The following is a 16,392-nucleotide window of genomic DNA, read 5'->3' on the forward strand; positions in this document are numbered from 1 at the left end:
TTAAACTGAAAGGCTTATTGATGTTTCAAATGTGGGTAGGGAGATGAGATGAACAGAGGAATTAACTAGATTTTTAACTTAAGAATTGATGTTAGTGAAGCCACTTCCAAAATACAGATGATTAGGGGAAGTAGAGGCACACAGAGGAAGAAATAGAGAACCCCATTTTGGCCATTCTAAATGTGAGATGGTTCCATTTGGCATCCAAGTGGTGATATCAAGTAGGGATTTGGAAATAAAAACAGCACCATCAGGAAATAATCCAGATTGAAGACATAGAATTGGGACACATCCATATACAGATGGATTTTCAAGTCATGACATAGGACAAGATCATCCAAAAAGAGGAGTGTACATATATGTATAGAAGGAGACAAGTGAAGACTGTGTTTCAAGAAGGAATGGTCAACTTTTAAGGCTTTTAGATGAACTCCAGGGAGAGAAGGATAAGGATGTAGAGGTGTCCATTATGTTTGGAAAACAGGAATGTTCAGTGCTCCCTGACAGGAGCAGATTCAGAAGAAACAGAGAGATGAAAACCAAGAAGGGATAGATGAAGAACAAATGAGAACTGAGGTAGTAGAGACATATCAGTACAAGTAACATATCAGCATTTTTTCTGGGAAAGGATGCAGAAAAAACGGCCTGTGACTGAGGGGACATATAGAGTGAATTAATGATTTTTCTTCACAAAAGAAATACTAGTATATACTATATGCTAATAAAAATGAAAGAGTAGAGAGAGAGACTATTGATTCAGGAGACAAATACTGGAAATTAGGAAAGAACACAGTCTTTAAAAAGAAGTCATTGGAAGCATGAGAAATAAAAAGATTTGGATTTCACCTGAACAAGGTCATTTCTTCCATTTGAACATCAAAGAACACAGAAAATAAATAGAGGTAGAGGTTTTGACTTCAGGCATGACTAATGGAGATGAAATAAGTTACCTGTAATGACTGGAAGCCATGAAATTTAGAGGAAGGAAATCCTTGATAAGGAATGATGCTGTTTTGAAGAAGTTAGGGTTGGTTAGAGAATGAGATATGTAGTGGTAATAAAATGATAACCAGAGAAGTTAGTGGGCCAGCTATTGTGAAATACTTATAACTGGACGTGTTACTTCATTTTTGGTATTTGTCAAAAGGGGCAACTCTAAAGATAATGTGAAAGAACAAGAAATATTTCAAGGACACTTAGAGCAGAAAACGAAGGCCCTGAGTTCCTCTTAAAATGTCTAACATTTTAATTTATTATGATGCACTAACTCCTAATCTTTCTGTTTTACTGAAGAAAGCACCTTTCCTCAAAATCTTCACAGAATACACTCCCTAAAATTTTTAAATTCTGGCAAGCCTACCAGCTGAACTCTTCATCACAAGTGTTTCCTTCTGGTTGAAGACTTAAAAACTTTTCAAAAATTAACATTTTATCAGTATGTCAATTCCATTGTATTTAGTACACATAAGATAACTTGTCTGTTTTTTATATTTTTTTGAAAACATAATACATTCAGAAGAAAAGCTAAAATATAAATATATACCAGGATGAGTTATTGTAATATGAATACCTATAAATACTAAAGCAAGAGAGAAAAAATATTGCCAAGCCTCCAAATGCTCCTTCCTGATGACAACACTCTTCTTCCCTCCCAAAGTTAACATGTCTTTACAGTTTTATTCTTTAATGGTTGATCCCTAAGCTATACAGTTTTTCTTTGACTGTTTTGAACTTTATATGAATAGAATCATAAAATATGTGCTCTTTTATATTTGAGCTATTTTGCTCACATCTATGTTCTTTGTTAAATGTTTATTTTTCTTATTTTTGAGAGAGAGAGAGTGAGCAGGGAAGGGGCAGAAAAAGAGAGACAGAGGATCTAAAGCTGGCTCCCCGCTGACAGCAGAGAGCTTGAGGAAGGGCTGGAACATACATTTCATGAGATGAGACTTGAGCCAAATTGGACACTTAAATGACTGAGCCACCCAGGTACCCCAAAGCTATGTTCTTAATACCCATCCTTGTTGGTTTGGTGTATCTATAGTTAACTCATTTTCATAGCTATATGGTATTCTAATTCTAAATCGTTTTATTTAACCATTCTGCCATAATACAAGACATATTCACTTGGGGGCTATTATTGAAAAAAATGCTATGAACATTCTTGAACACACATTGTGGTGAAACTAAGCACTTATTTTAGTGGTCTGTAAAATAAGTAAATCTGCTAGGTCAAAGGGTTTAAATATCTTCAGTAGATAACATCAAACTGATTTCAACATAATTGATTTATGTTTCCACCAACATTTTTATCAGAATTCCTATTGTTCAATACTTGATATTCTTGCCAACACCTGATAACACCTAATAGTTTCATTTTAACCAAATCTGTTGTGCGTATAATCAATTGTATGTCATTATTTTCATTTGTATTTCCCTGATTACTACTGAAGTGTGGGAGGGGTAGGGTGAAAGAAGAGAGACTGCTCTGGGTGTCTAGTTGGCAGAGGACAGAGATGCTGCTAAAAATCTTGTAACGCACAGGACAGCCCCTGCAATTGTCTGGTCCCAAATGCCAATAGTGCCAAGGTTGAGAAACTCTAACCTAGAGGAAACCCTAAAATTTTTGAACTATTAGAATCTGATCCTAAAATTTCTACACTACTAGAAGCTGTACACATGGATGACACTAAGTTTATGCTATTTTGGTTTAGAAAAAAAATTCATTGATCAAAGAAAATGAAATGTCAGAGCTGGCAGGGAGCTTTAGAAATCATCTAATTCAGCATTCTTATTTGATGCTGAGGAAACATGAAGCTTAAAAATGATGAAGTTATTTGCCCACTTAGATACCAGCTTCCTTCCTTATGATAATGCCTTCCGTTTCCAGGGCTATGTTAGCATCTGTGTCACCACAATTCAATCTAGTAGATAGCTTTCTATTTCAGAGAAGAAAAATGCTTGTTTTCTACATAATAAAATTCTCATTGGAAAACAAGACAAAATAAATACTTCATTGGTCTTCAGTAAATGTTGCCTGATAATTATGAAAATAAACCATTACCACTGAGTAAAACAAATCCACTAGCATTTATTCACCAGATTTGACGTGAAGTGCAAAAAAAAAAAAAAAAAAGACCAAAACAAATTTTGACCTCAGAAGTGAATTACACACAAATGGATAATCAAGCTTCATTTTTAGACTAAAAAAATATTCACATCCAATTTAGATTTAATCACCTGTGTTAATTTTCAATATTCTCAAAAAGTCCCCAAATTTTGTTTCTAAGGACTGAGTAGATACCTAGAACACATATAAACTAGTTTAATATTTATTAGAAATACAAGTAAAGCATATCAAAAAAGTCCATACTTGAAATATTTCTACATAATTGCTGGTAACCTCAGATGGAAAGCTTTTGGGGAAGAATTCTACATCATTCAATGAATTTTAGGTTTTTTAGAAGTTTTCTGTTTCCAAGAGGTCCATCTGCATTAATGACTTTTATGTGGTCATTTAAACTGCCATTAAACCTCAGAATGCAATGATAGGGTTCCATTTGACCCTGGATAAAACACATTCTTCCATTCTGACCTTGTTTTTGGAAACTTCTCAGTAAAGCCTGACTGAATCATAAGCTTCTGACCTAGCTTAAAGATGCGCTTGAATCCTGATACTTTTAGGAAATATTTTATACAGCAATATGTCCTTTAAGTGTTATTTTCTAAAAGGGAGAAATCAACATCAAAATTATATATATTTGAAATGAGCTGACATATAGCCACTTCGTTTGTCTACATGACACTAGCCCTAAATGCAGAAGTCTATTTGAAAGTCCTTATCTAGTTTAAATTTATACTAACTACAACCCACCCTAAGGGTTTATTTTCATCAGTGTGATCAGTAGCCCTTTCTTGTTGTCTGTCCAGAGAGCAGCTTGCAGTTATTACTTCCACCACTGAGCTCTGACACTGTATATCGTCTAAATGGGACAGATGGAGCTTGTCTAAGGTTGTGTTTCATCAACCATATCCTTGGCAGGCGTCCCATAGACATCAGAGTGAGGCAGACTGATGCCCGATGTGTTACTTATAAAAAATGATTTAATATTAAATTACAAAATGCTATTGACACAATTATAGGAGAGAAATTAATAGTGTCAGATTCAGTAATATAAAAGTTTCTCTGACATCATAAAACCATCATCAACCACTTTATTCATGCACCTGCATCCCACAAGCAAAGAAGTATGAGAGTGAGGCCCTTACTCCTATTAAGTAACAGAGCATTTGAGAAGGTAACCATGGTAGTGTTTTTTTCCCTGACTCTCTTCAAAGAGCAAGTCAGGCTTGAAAATGATGACTTCACTGCAGATGAGACAACTTTCAGTAAGTGGATCCACTGGTTCTTGAGTATTAAATCTCACAGACTGACTGAGAGCCAGAGATGAATAGTGACAATGGCCACACTATTCTACAGAGATGTTTTATTACCTCTAGTTTTCTGCTTCTAATTTTTCGTGGAAGAATGTGTTTTCAACTTCAGTGTGGAAATTAAAAGGTCAGAGGAATTTCCAAAGATTAAGTTACTAAGAATATTGTGCAAAGCAATGGATACTGGTACAGGAAGAACATAAAAGCGAACTTTAGCCCCCCGAAGGTCTTCCATATCACCCCCACCCCCAGTTTCTGTTTGCCATTGGATATTCTTCTTCATCTCCAAAAATCCCATGTTATTAACTTTCTGCATTGTTCAACTTGGCATTTAACTCGGGTTCTGTTTAGTGTAGTCTGATGTTTTCCAGGAATGTATCTTTTATCTCTTTAAAGAGTAATAAATTCCTTGGAGGTAAATACTCTATTTAATACTATGTGATCTCCTCTATGGCACCAAGCAGAGAGATGAGCACAGTGGTAGCTATTTAAAAAATACCTATAAAACCAATGAAAACTGAGTGATTGAATTGTTTAAGAGCAGTGCTTAAGCAAATGTTTAAAACACATCAACATATTAATAGATTTTAGTGCTATTAAGTAAAATAAAAAACCAAGATATAAAAGAGCTCATATTTCTCCCACAGTCTTTTTCACTTTTCCCTTCTGCTTTACTATATATTGAGAAGCAAATACCAAAAGAGGTCAGGAAAGAAGGGTAAGTGAGACCAAAATGAAAACATAAAATAATAATAGAGTGTGACATATATATACAGGTAATGGTATGTACCACACCCAAGTGGGGCACGAAGTATGCAGTGATCAGTTTTCTTGGATGAATCAAAGAGTAACTACTTGATCTGGATCTTGAGGCATGAGTAGAAATTCAGCAACTATATGGAAGAAAGAATCTAAGTGTGATAGCTATTTCTGGCTCTGTGTATTAAGGTATAATGACAGAGAGGCATTAATATTTACTGAAAATCAATGAGAATTTTTAAGAATCAAGCATCAGTTGAACCCTTAAGGAAGTATAGAATTTAAATAAATGTAGACATGACTTTATGTAATAAACTTACTTACAAATGAGCTTAATTGTGGCTAGTGTTCTTAAAGTGAAGAGAGGCTACCCAAAAGAGCATGTACAGCACTAAATCCAGACCCCAATTCGCATCTATCATCAAACAAGCATAAGTCCCCAAATACTAATCTTGGTACATTCATTTTATTGTTACATGTTTTGAACTCTCTGGTATTAGTCATTTTACACAGATGGAATCAATGAAAATATTTTACTAAAATATACTTGCACTATTTACTGAATTCACCAAGACAATATCTACTGAAAAATTCCAAAGTCAAGCAGATAAAGTAGTTTACCAATATACCAATATCTGCTAAAAGAATCTATCTCTAGTATTGGGTCATATCATGCAAGAACAACTTTCATAAACATTTATTCCGTAAGGAAACACCTAAGAAGCTTAAATTGGAATCCATTTCTAGACAAACAGAGTTGAGCCTATGTGAGCTGCAATGAATCAGCAATAGCAAAAAATATATATAATCCACAAAAGATTTATTGGCATAATCTCCTATGGTACATCTGGTGCCTTTAGATAGCTAATAGAACCGATTTACCAGGAATGACATGTCAAAGCCTTAAGAGAAAATGACTCCTGCCAGATGCCACCTATAATCACTTTCTGCTGGTTCTAATATCTGTCTCTCTCTGGATGGCCTCAATCCATTCTGGCAGACACAACACAGAGAACAATGTCAGTAGACATTAGAAATGAATGGGAAGTGTAAATGAAAATACTGCCGTGGAGTAGGTCACATTGCCATCTCAATACACAGAGGCTTAAAAGCAGTAACAATTTGGTTCCATTTCATTTAAATGTCATTCCAACTGTTTTAAGTATTTCATAGTAAGAGTGACTTTGCAACAAGAGATTTTTAAATCCCACATTTAGGCTTCAAGTTTGTGGCCTTGAGAGCCAAGGAGACACTTGGTCCTTGCCTTTCATCCCTCTTATTCTTTTATTATTACAACATGAGTTATTGTGTTCTGTACCTATTACGTGCCTATCACTCTACTAGCATATTTGAGGGATACACAGATAAAAATACTGACCTTATGGGGTTTGACTTAAATTAGCAAATGGACCCACAAAAAACGGGAACACTAATAGTTGCCAGTCACAGGAAATTCTTTCTGGAAAAAGTTCAAGTTGTACAGAACTTGAACTTCCCACTACAGTGGGAATGCCCTAGCCAAACCTTCATTTCCTGATATCTATTCAATTTTCTTCAGATGCTCTAATTTCTGACTTCTATTCCTATTTTCTTAATAGACTTTGGAAAACTCTTGAAATAATTCCATCAGCAGTGAGTATTGTTTTTCAAAATTAAAAGGATGATGAATCCCAGACTCCGGAGATATATCTGTATTTGAGTGTGTTGTCTTAATCATGACATTTTTGCTTTCCTCTAGACACTGTTTCTCATGTTTATTTTTTGACAACTACCCTGATAAAATTCATTAGGGTGTAAAGCTCCAAATGTAATATTTTGAAGGAATTTATTAAGCAAAATATAATTAAACCTCAAAGGAGAACAATTATTTTACATTTATGACAAAGGCTCTTTTATCTTCTTTATACTTTATTCATCCATTAGCCCTCAATCATATCAATGTGTGTTGAAAGATTAGCTCATGGGACAAGAAACACTATTTCAGTCCTGTGTTGCTCAGCATCCAGATCACACTTGACATTCCACATGCACCAACTGGTCTACTTTAATAAGCCTTAAAAAAAAAAATAAAGACATCATATGTACTCCACTGAGTTAAACTATATTCTCTTCAGATTCAGTTGCAACAATACTGGGACCTGTTGAATCGATGAGATGTTCTCATCCTGACAGCAAAAATCTCAAGTTGGACATTGTTTGGCTTTACAGTAAAGATTTATTAAGTAGTAGCAAAAGATTCTATTATAAGGAGGGCAATCAAACAGCCAGGTAGTTCTCAAAATGACTAATTTATAGAATGATAATGACTCAATTCTTCTTTCTTGCGTGAGTTCAGAAGCAGAGTGTTTGTATGAGTATAACAACGGCCTTGTATTTCAGTCTTTCAGAGTTATACATCTCAGTTCCTGGCCCTTATAATCCTTCTCATGACCATTCTGCTGACTGGGATGAGAATCAAGGAAAAAAAAAAATCACACCACCTCACTCCCACCATAAATACTCTGTTTTTTATTTGATTATTATTTTAATTTTAGTGCTCCTTCTTTCCTGGTCAACCCACATACACAAATCATTAGCTGAATTTCCTATCTTCCGGGCCTTTGTCCCAGGAGTGAGCACAGAATCCCAAAGAGAGACACAAATGCCAAGCCCAGCAGGTCTGTCAGTGTGAATTGTGGGGATAAGCCGAGATCAGACATAGGACTGACTGTCCTGAGAGAAGAACATATGACAAGTATTATAAGATTATATTCATCTGCATCTGAGATGCTGCCCTTCACAAGCATGCCCATAATTTTACAATGTTTCTTAAATCTAAGATTGCATATATCAAAATGATTTTAGTAACATAATGCTTTGGCAGGGTCCTTCTGGAAAAGAACACATTCTGGGTATTCCATTAAAAAAATTCATTTTAAGGTTACAATAGAATATTTGGGATAAGGAAATCACTGTGAAGTGAAAGCCTTTATTATTGTGTTTGCATCACTTACCTTTATCATTAGGTGTGCCTTTTAGCGATTTACATTATTTTAGTTTACATAACAGATTTAAATAAAACACAAAGAACATCACACATGACAGTTTTAGGTTTGAATTCATTGTGTGGTGCAGCAAGAGAGCAGACTTTGGAGTCAGACAGGGCTGACTAGTTCCAGTTCCTTCACGTAATAGTTCTAGAACCTTAAGGAAATCACGAACTAGTCCCTACCCGAAATGATATTGAATATTAAATGAGAGAACATACATTAAAGCCTGTGCTTAAATAGATTCACAAGATAGTAGAATGTGTGTTGCATGTCCATTTGTAGGAATGTAACTGCATGTAGGTCAGCGGGCAGCATCTTTGTGAAAAAAATACTGTGTTTTTAAACTTGGAAGAAGCAGTTAATACAAGCAGTCTCCAACTTACTAATTGGATAGGCTCTATACAATATTAGAAATATGTGTTATTATTATTATTATTATTATTATTATAATAAATATGCATTAGAAACAACAAATTACAACAAACTTCATGGCTTAAAACAATATAAATGTATTGCCTTATAGTTCTAGCAGTCAAAATGTGAATATCAGTGGGCTAGAATCAAGGTGTGGGCAGGGCTGTGTTTCTTTCTGAAAGCTATAGGGGAGAATCTGTTTCCCTGTCTTTTCCAGCTTCTAAATGCCACTCACATTCCTTAGCTCGTGGGTCCTTTCCTCTCCCTTCAAAGCAGGAACACTGCATCTTTTTGATATTCTTCCATTATCACATCTCCCCCTGACCATACCGTCTGCCTTAGCTGGGAAAGGTCTTTTGCTTTCAGAGATTCATAATTAGATTAGGCCCATCTGGATAACACAGAATCATCTTTCCATCTTGATCTCCTAACTTTAACCACATCTGCTAAGTCCCTTTTGCCACGTAAGGTAAAGTATTTATGGATTGTGAGGATTAGGCTGTGGATATCTTTGGGAGGTCATTCTGCCCAATAGTTGTATATGATATTTGATTAAAATTCAGAATATATGTCTCCATGTGAAATAGTGTTATATATGCTAGCTATGCCCACAGATTAATTCACAAAATGTTTAAGTCATAATGTATGTCAACTCTAAAAATGCCCTAAATGAACAAATAGGGAAAACATAATGCTGAAAGATGTTTGTTAAATTTACCTTTAAGAATTGCTGCAAAATTCACCAACTTTAAATCCTTGAGCGTAATGATCAGGATTGGGGTGAAGAGATAGAGCAAACATAGGATTTAGGTACAAAGAAATAAGGAGTTGTAATGAATAATTTTATGTATCAACTTGACTGGGCTAAAGGATGCCCAGATAGCTGATGAAGTATTTTTTCTGAGTGTGTTTGTGAGGGTGTTTCTGGAAGAGACTGGCAATTGAATTAGCAGACTAAGTAAAAAGATCCTCATCATCTAAGCCCTGTGGGCCTGAAAAGAACAAAAGGCAGAAGAGTGAATTCTTTCTCTTCTTGAGCTAAGACATCCTGATTCTCCTGCGCTTAGACAGCAGAGTTCCCACTTTTCTGGCCTTCTGACCCTAGAACTTATGCCAGCAGCCTGAGACCTTGAACTCATACTGAACTGTATCACCAGCTTTCCTAGTTTTCCAGATTGCAGATCACAGACTGCGGGACTTCTCAACCTCCAAAATCAGGTGAGCTAATTCCTATAATGTGGGAATACAGAGGACAGGAGAGATAAAAGTAAGGCAAGTGCAGGGCGTGCTGAACGCAGCACAAGCCGGACACAGTAGCTGCTCAACCAAGGGAAAAACAAGACACGGTGAAAAGAGTATAGGCTGAAAACATCAGAAGTGTTTTTCCTTCCAAGATGAAATGCTTAGGTTACTAACGGATGCTGAACCCACCCTTACCCCTTTGCCCCGTTCGTTCTTGCGGAGTTTGCTAATGTAAATGCGTAGGCGGTTAGGTAGAGTCGTAGTATGTCTCACGTGATTTATTAACTTATTTTTCTGCTTTCATTTCCACATACTATTGTTCACACCCCAATAAATACAAGAGAGCTACCCAGGTCGGGGGCCGCACCCAGCCCTGTGTTGCAGAACAGAGTGTTTCTTGGTGCAGTCCCTCAGCGCCGCCCATTGTTCCAAACCATTTAGACTCTGAGTAATCTTTTCAGTCTCACGTGGCGCCAAGCAGCGCAACACTATAATAAATTTCCTCTTGTATCTCCATATATCCTGTTGGTTCTGTGTCTCTGGAGAGCCCTGAGTAATATAGGAGTTTCATCCTTGCCTGTGGTGACCTCATCATTATCTCGTGACAGGTCTTCCTCTGCCTCGATAGATGGCAGGACAACATGCTTCCGTTCCCTGTGCCAAAAGCTTCCCTCTAGCTTAAGCCCAGAATATTAACACACAGCTCATCCCTGCAGCGCCTGTACTTAAAATCCACTCTGAGTTGTCATTACGAGGATCAAAGAGAAAACTCAATAATCAAAGAGAAAACTAAAGAATCAAAAGGCTTCTCGGCATGCCTCTTCCTTTGCTTTCTTCTCATTTTGTTTTTATTTCCTTCCATTACTCCTGCCTTCAGGAAACACAGCCCTTTCCCAAGGGAAATTTAAGAATCAGGACCTTGGGTGTATTCCTCTTCCTAAGCAGTGGAGGTCAGGAGAATAGAGGGGATTCAGGAGGATGCAGACTAGTGATGTTTGTGAGCTATGTAGCATTGCTGATGATTTCTTGGTGATCATTCTTGCATAAAAAGTGGTCATAAATCTGGTGTAAACTTTGAAATAACAGACAGTATGTGTATCATTTTTACAGAAAATACAGGCTGGAAAAAATAACCTATATTTCATCAACAGAGCATCTAAAGTGGGAACATCATAATCGTAATCAAGTCTATCTTTTCCCATACTAGGTAATACAGGACCTCTAGCTTGTTGTCAACAATAATTTCTGAGATTCTATGTCACACGGTTGCTGATCATAAGCCCTCTCTATCTCAAAAGCATCAGCCGTGATATCTCCATGTTGCCCATGCCCTCCACTACCCTGAAGCAGGGCAGAGGTAACTTCATGCTACCTTGAGCATCCAACCCTCAACCATCTCCTGGCTGACTCCTATGTCTTCCCATAAAGCACTTCCAACCTCCCGCTCTGGCTTCCCCTGCTATTGCTGCAGTAGATCCTCAAATTCCTGAAGTAGCCCTGCATTTCCTCGTGCAGAGAAGCCTCACTGAATCCTCATTAAAAAAAAATAATAAAATAAATAAGTTTCTGCCCTGCCTTAACTCATATATTGGTACTCAGCACAGGGGTTCTTCTGCCACAAGCAGCTCAAGTTTCCTTGGTGACAAGGCCTTTCAGGTCCCATTACAGCAGTTCTCCCCACAGGGTTAGAATCTGGGGATGAGCTTCTCTGTTGAGCTTCCAATCACCCCCTCCTTGGATATTTGTGAGCTTTCTTTCTAATATCCTCATGTAAATTTGATTCCAGGCAAAACATGTCTGAATATGTTAGGAATGGCTTAGACTAAAGCTAAAACTCCCATTATGGAAAGAAAAAATCAGATAAAAAATGATAAAAAATACATTGGAAGTGTCTCCTGGCTTTATTAGAAATGGATATATTACAGCACTAAATAATACAAAGTGGTGCCATGTTTGGGATGGAAGTGATGCCTTCTGTGGTGATAAGGGTTGCCAAGGTTTATCACCAGTTGGATTCCCATTTTGTTGTGACTCGTCACTATAATAATTAGGTTAATTTGAACACGAAGGTTCTTCAAGCATTGTAGTTACATTCCGATTCTTTTTATAGGCTATGATGTAATCCTCCTGCTGAGTACATTCACTTACGCTCACTAAATTAAATGTGTACAAGTAACAATACTATGAAACACATACACTTGATGCTCTTAGGAATAAAAAATGAAAAAGACTTATATTCCCTGTCCTCAAGATCATAATTTTGCAAGAAACTATATCCATAAGACATACTAAAGTTGAACTACTTACGACGTCAGGGTTTAGTTACATTAACAAACAGAAATTGAAACTGAAAAGCATTTTATAAATATGTTATTAGATTAATAAAATAAAAATGTGCACGCAATTAACGTAGAGGAATATTCTTTTCAAAGAGAAGTAAAAGAAGCAGACAAAGTTTAACTAGCAACTTATTTTCGGTTCTTGAAGACAAATACTAATTCATGTACAAGTTCAGGTGTGTTTACAAGTGCAGGCCTGCATACAAGTCCTGGGATTTGCTTTTAAAAGGCTCTAGCTGTGTAGTGGAGCATTCACTTTGTCCACAAAGAGGTCTGACATTTGCCTTAGGCTACCACTGAGAGGTGATCTCTAGGCCCCTGGAATGTCCTGCTTAATAAGAATGTTCCTGTCTGCCTGGTTGCTTTGGCCAATAGGCAGTCTTAAAATGTGACCTGTGATATTAAAATCCTTCATTTGTTAAACCCTGTCAACACAAAGGAGGTTTCTTAATTCTTAAATATTGTTTGGTGATAATCAACCTTAACCCCAGGGAAGAAAAAAGAAATGAGATACATATTTGAATTCTGTTATCCAAAATAAGGCTGATATATCCCAAATATAAGGGAAAAAATGCCTCTATGATAGGGGCTTTGGAATATACTGTATCAGTTGTGATCTCCAGGAGAAGCTGAAAACCAAAGGTCAGTCATGTGACTAAAGGTCATGACTAAAGGTCAGCAGCATGTGATGGAACCCCAATACAAGTTCAGGACACCAAAACCTTAGGTAAGCTTCCCTAGTTCGTAATACTGAGTATTGTGGACAAGATAAGGTAATTCTTTCAGGAATGCAGAGGGAGAGGGCAACCAGAGTCTCTGTATTTCCTTTCTAGACTTCACCCTATGCATTTCTTCCTTTAGCCAGTTCTAATTTGTATCATTTAATATATTAAACTTTAATTGTAAGCTTAGCACTTTCCTGAGTTCTATGTGTCATGCCAGTAGAACTCACAAATTGATAGCTAGGTACTCAATAGTTAGGGTGGCTTATGGATCCATGAATTGTGGCCTCTGTCAATAGTGGGGCCAGTCTTGTGGAGGACTGTGCCCTTAACCTGTGAGGTGTGGCCCAGCTGTAGGACTTGGTTTCAGAATTTATTGTAACTGCAATTTTTTTTCTTCATGATTCATAAGCAAGATAAAGGACAAAAAAACTGGGTAGAATAATACGTCGCTGCCAATTTTCATAAGAATTGCTGAGGTTTAAGATGAGAAAATTAGTTCCCCAATTATGATTGTGACTTCTCACTCATTGTAAGGTACTGCAGCCAATTAGGATTAAGATGTGAGGAGAGAAACTCCATCTCCTTATTAAATTCTTTAATAGACCTCCAATAAGCCAATATGAAGTGTGAGGACTAGAGCAATCAGCAAGGTGAGGCACTATTTCCCCAATGCCAGTTACAGTACTACACATGGCAGGTTACTGCATTAGAAGAAAATTTTCTAAATTATTTTATTTCCTCATTAGTATTTAAACAATCAAGTCTGGGACATCTATGTACATGGAATTCCCTCTAAAGAAATCTCCCAAGGTTAGTCAGCTATAAAAAACAAATGGAATCTTGCCATTTGCAATAACATGGACCTAGAGGGTATTATGCTAAGTGAAAAGAGTCAGTCAGAGAAAGTCAAATACTGTATGATTCACCTATTTGTGGAATCTAAAAAACAAAACAAATGAACAAAAAAACAAACAGACTCATAAATACAGACAACAAACTGGCAGTTGTCAGAAGGAAAGGGGATAGAAGGATGGGCAAAATAGATGAAGAGATTTAAGAGGTTAAAAAAAAAAAAAGAAAGAAATCTCCCAAGACAAAGAAGACCTTTTGACATGTCTATTTCAAGCTTTGGATTTAGAGGGAGAGAAAAAAGGAAACAGGAGTTAAAAGGTTATTCATATGTATCCCCAAATTCCCATTTCAAGACTTTGGCTAAGTGATGGTGAGTTGTATTGGATAAATGTGGATAATGTCAAAAGCAAAGCTAATGCATTATTTTGCCATCCTCACCTCACCCCTATGTACTTTCACCCCCATATATCCTCAAAGAGATTATATTTCAGACTGCCTTCTCACCTAGATGGGGTACAGACCTATCAATTTAGTTACTGTAGTCTGGTCAGAGAATCCATATTGACAGTCTGAATTTTTACCTTCTTGTGTCACCATGTAGGTTATAGGAATAGAGGGGACCCAGAAATAATGGAGATACCAGATGGAGGACTTCTTAGAAGAGCAGATGGCTGTGGATTGAGAGCTACAGAGCAGATCACCCACATCAGGACTGAATGAAATTCACAGCTAGACACATTCAAGGAGTCTCCAAACCCTACTGGAGACAGAATGAAACCTGCTGAGCCAGACAGTGCCTCAGGATTATCATTAAGCCAAAAGACCTGACCAGTGGTAGACTTCAGTTTCAGTGACCAGAAGACTACCCAGCCATAAAGTAGGTAAGAAACATATCCTGGAGATCAGAGGAATGAGGGGTCATTCTATTCAGTGACTCATCTCTTCCATGCTAAGATCACCTGAACCCCAAACTAGATCTCCTTAAAGACAGATGATGTTGTAGAATGTCTATAAAACTTTTGAAGAACTTCTGAAGTATCTGAAGTATATCTGAAGTATATCTGAAGAATCTGAAGATATTATTTAAATTTTTTAAATGTTTGTTTATTTTTTAGAGAGAGAGAGAGGCAGAGAGAGAGGGAGACACAGAATCCAAAGCAGGCTTCAGGCTCTGTGCTGTCAGCACAGAGCCCCAATGGAAGGTTCAAAGTCATGAACCGTGAGATCAGGGCCTGAACCGAAGTCAGATGCTTAACTGACTGAGCCATCCAGGCACCCCTGAAGATATTATTTAAGTGACTGGATTGGGCTAAGATTTAAATAGGATTGGAAATTTAAAGTTTTCTGGTAGTGTTAATGAGTGAAAGAGGCTTAGAAAAGGAAGAACAGATTGTTCATACCCCAACTAAAGATATATTTTTCTGCACTATTGTATTGAAGATCAGGTTCAATTTTGTGATGCACTAGACAAATAAATGATTAATTTTATCTCCAGTTATCTTCAATATATAGATCCATATCCAATACACACATATAATTACTCAGAAAAAGATAAATGATAGATGGATGAATGGATAGATAGATAGATGATAGATGGTAGATAGATAGATAGATAGATAGACAGACAGACAGACAGGTAGATAGATAGAAAGAATAGAAGAACTGGTATGAGAATCAAATTCCTCTAGATTTCTTACCCTAACTAGTTTGAAAGCTTAGTAAACTATTTGAATCACCATAAAGGACTTATTTCTAATTAACAAATGACACGTACCCAGACCAACAGAGTTTAACTACAGCAAGCAGAGCTTTGGTGCTGGCAAATGGATGAGAACCAGTATTTCAGATCTGTTGAAAATGGGTGACACCATCCTGTTATACTAGAAAGAGCACTTTGTAAAGGGGCGCCTGGGTGGCTCAGTGGTTAAGTGTCTGACCTTGGCTGAGGTCATGATCTCACGGTCGGTGAGTTCCAGCCCCATGTCAGGCTCTGTGCTGACAGCTTGGAGCCTGGAGCCTGCTTTGGATTCTGTGTCTTCCTCTCTCTCTGCCCCTCCCCACTCATGCTCTGTCTCTCTTTCTCTGTGTCAAAAATAAATAAACATTAACAAAATTAAACAAAAAAAAAAGAAACAGCACTTTGTCAGGACAACAAACATAGATAGACAGAACTGCAACTGGTAAATTATAGCTTGGATACTGTCATAGCCGTTCAATGCATGTGCCATTTTAAACATTAATTTAATCTACTAAATGAACACTCTTGTAGTCAACACCCATTTCTCCTAGGAATATAAAGTCAGTCTTGGCATCCTAGTATCTGACTGAAAATAAACACTACTGTTTATTTTCATAAAGTGAACTTTTGAGTCAAATATCATCAATGAAGGCAAACTAATCTCATGTCTTCAAGGTAAGTCCCACCGAAAGAACTCTACAACTATCAGATATACCTCACATTATTGATTATGTGATGTTTGCAGTCTAGCAACAACCCGAGGGAAGGTTTTGACATAGTTGGGTCTTTGGTATCTATAGTAACATTTATTATTTTTCATAGTCCCCAAACCATGGGGACAGAGGTTTTGTTAGCAACCA

Source organism: Prionailurus bengalensis, chromosome B1 (assembly GCF_016509475.1).
Source record: "Prionailurus bengalensis isolate Pbe53 chromosome B1, Fcat_Pben_1.1_paternal_pri, whole genome shotgun sequence".
Taxonomy (NCBI): Eukaryota; Metazoa; Chordata; class Mammalia; order Carnivora; family Felidae; genus Prionailurus; species Prionailurus bengalensis.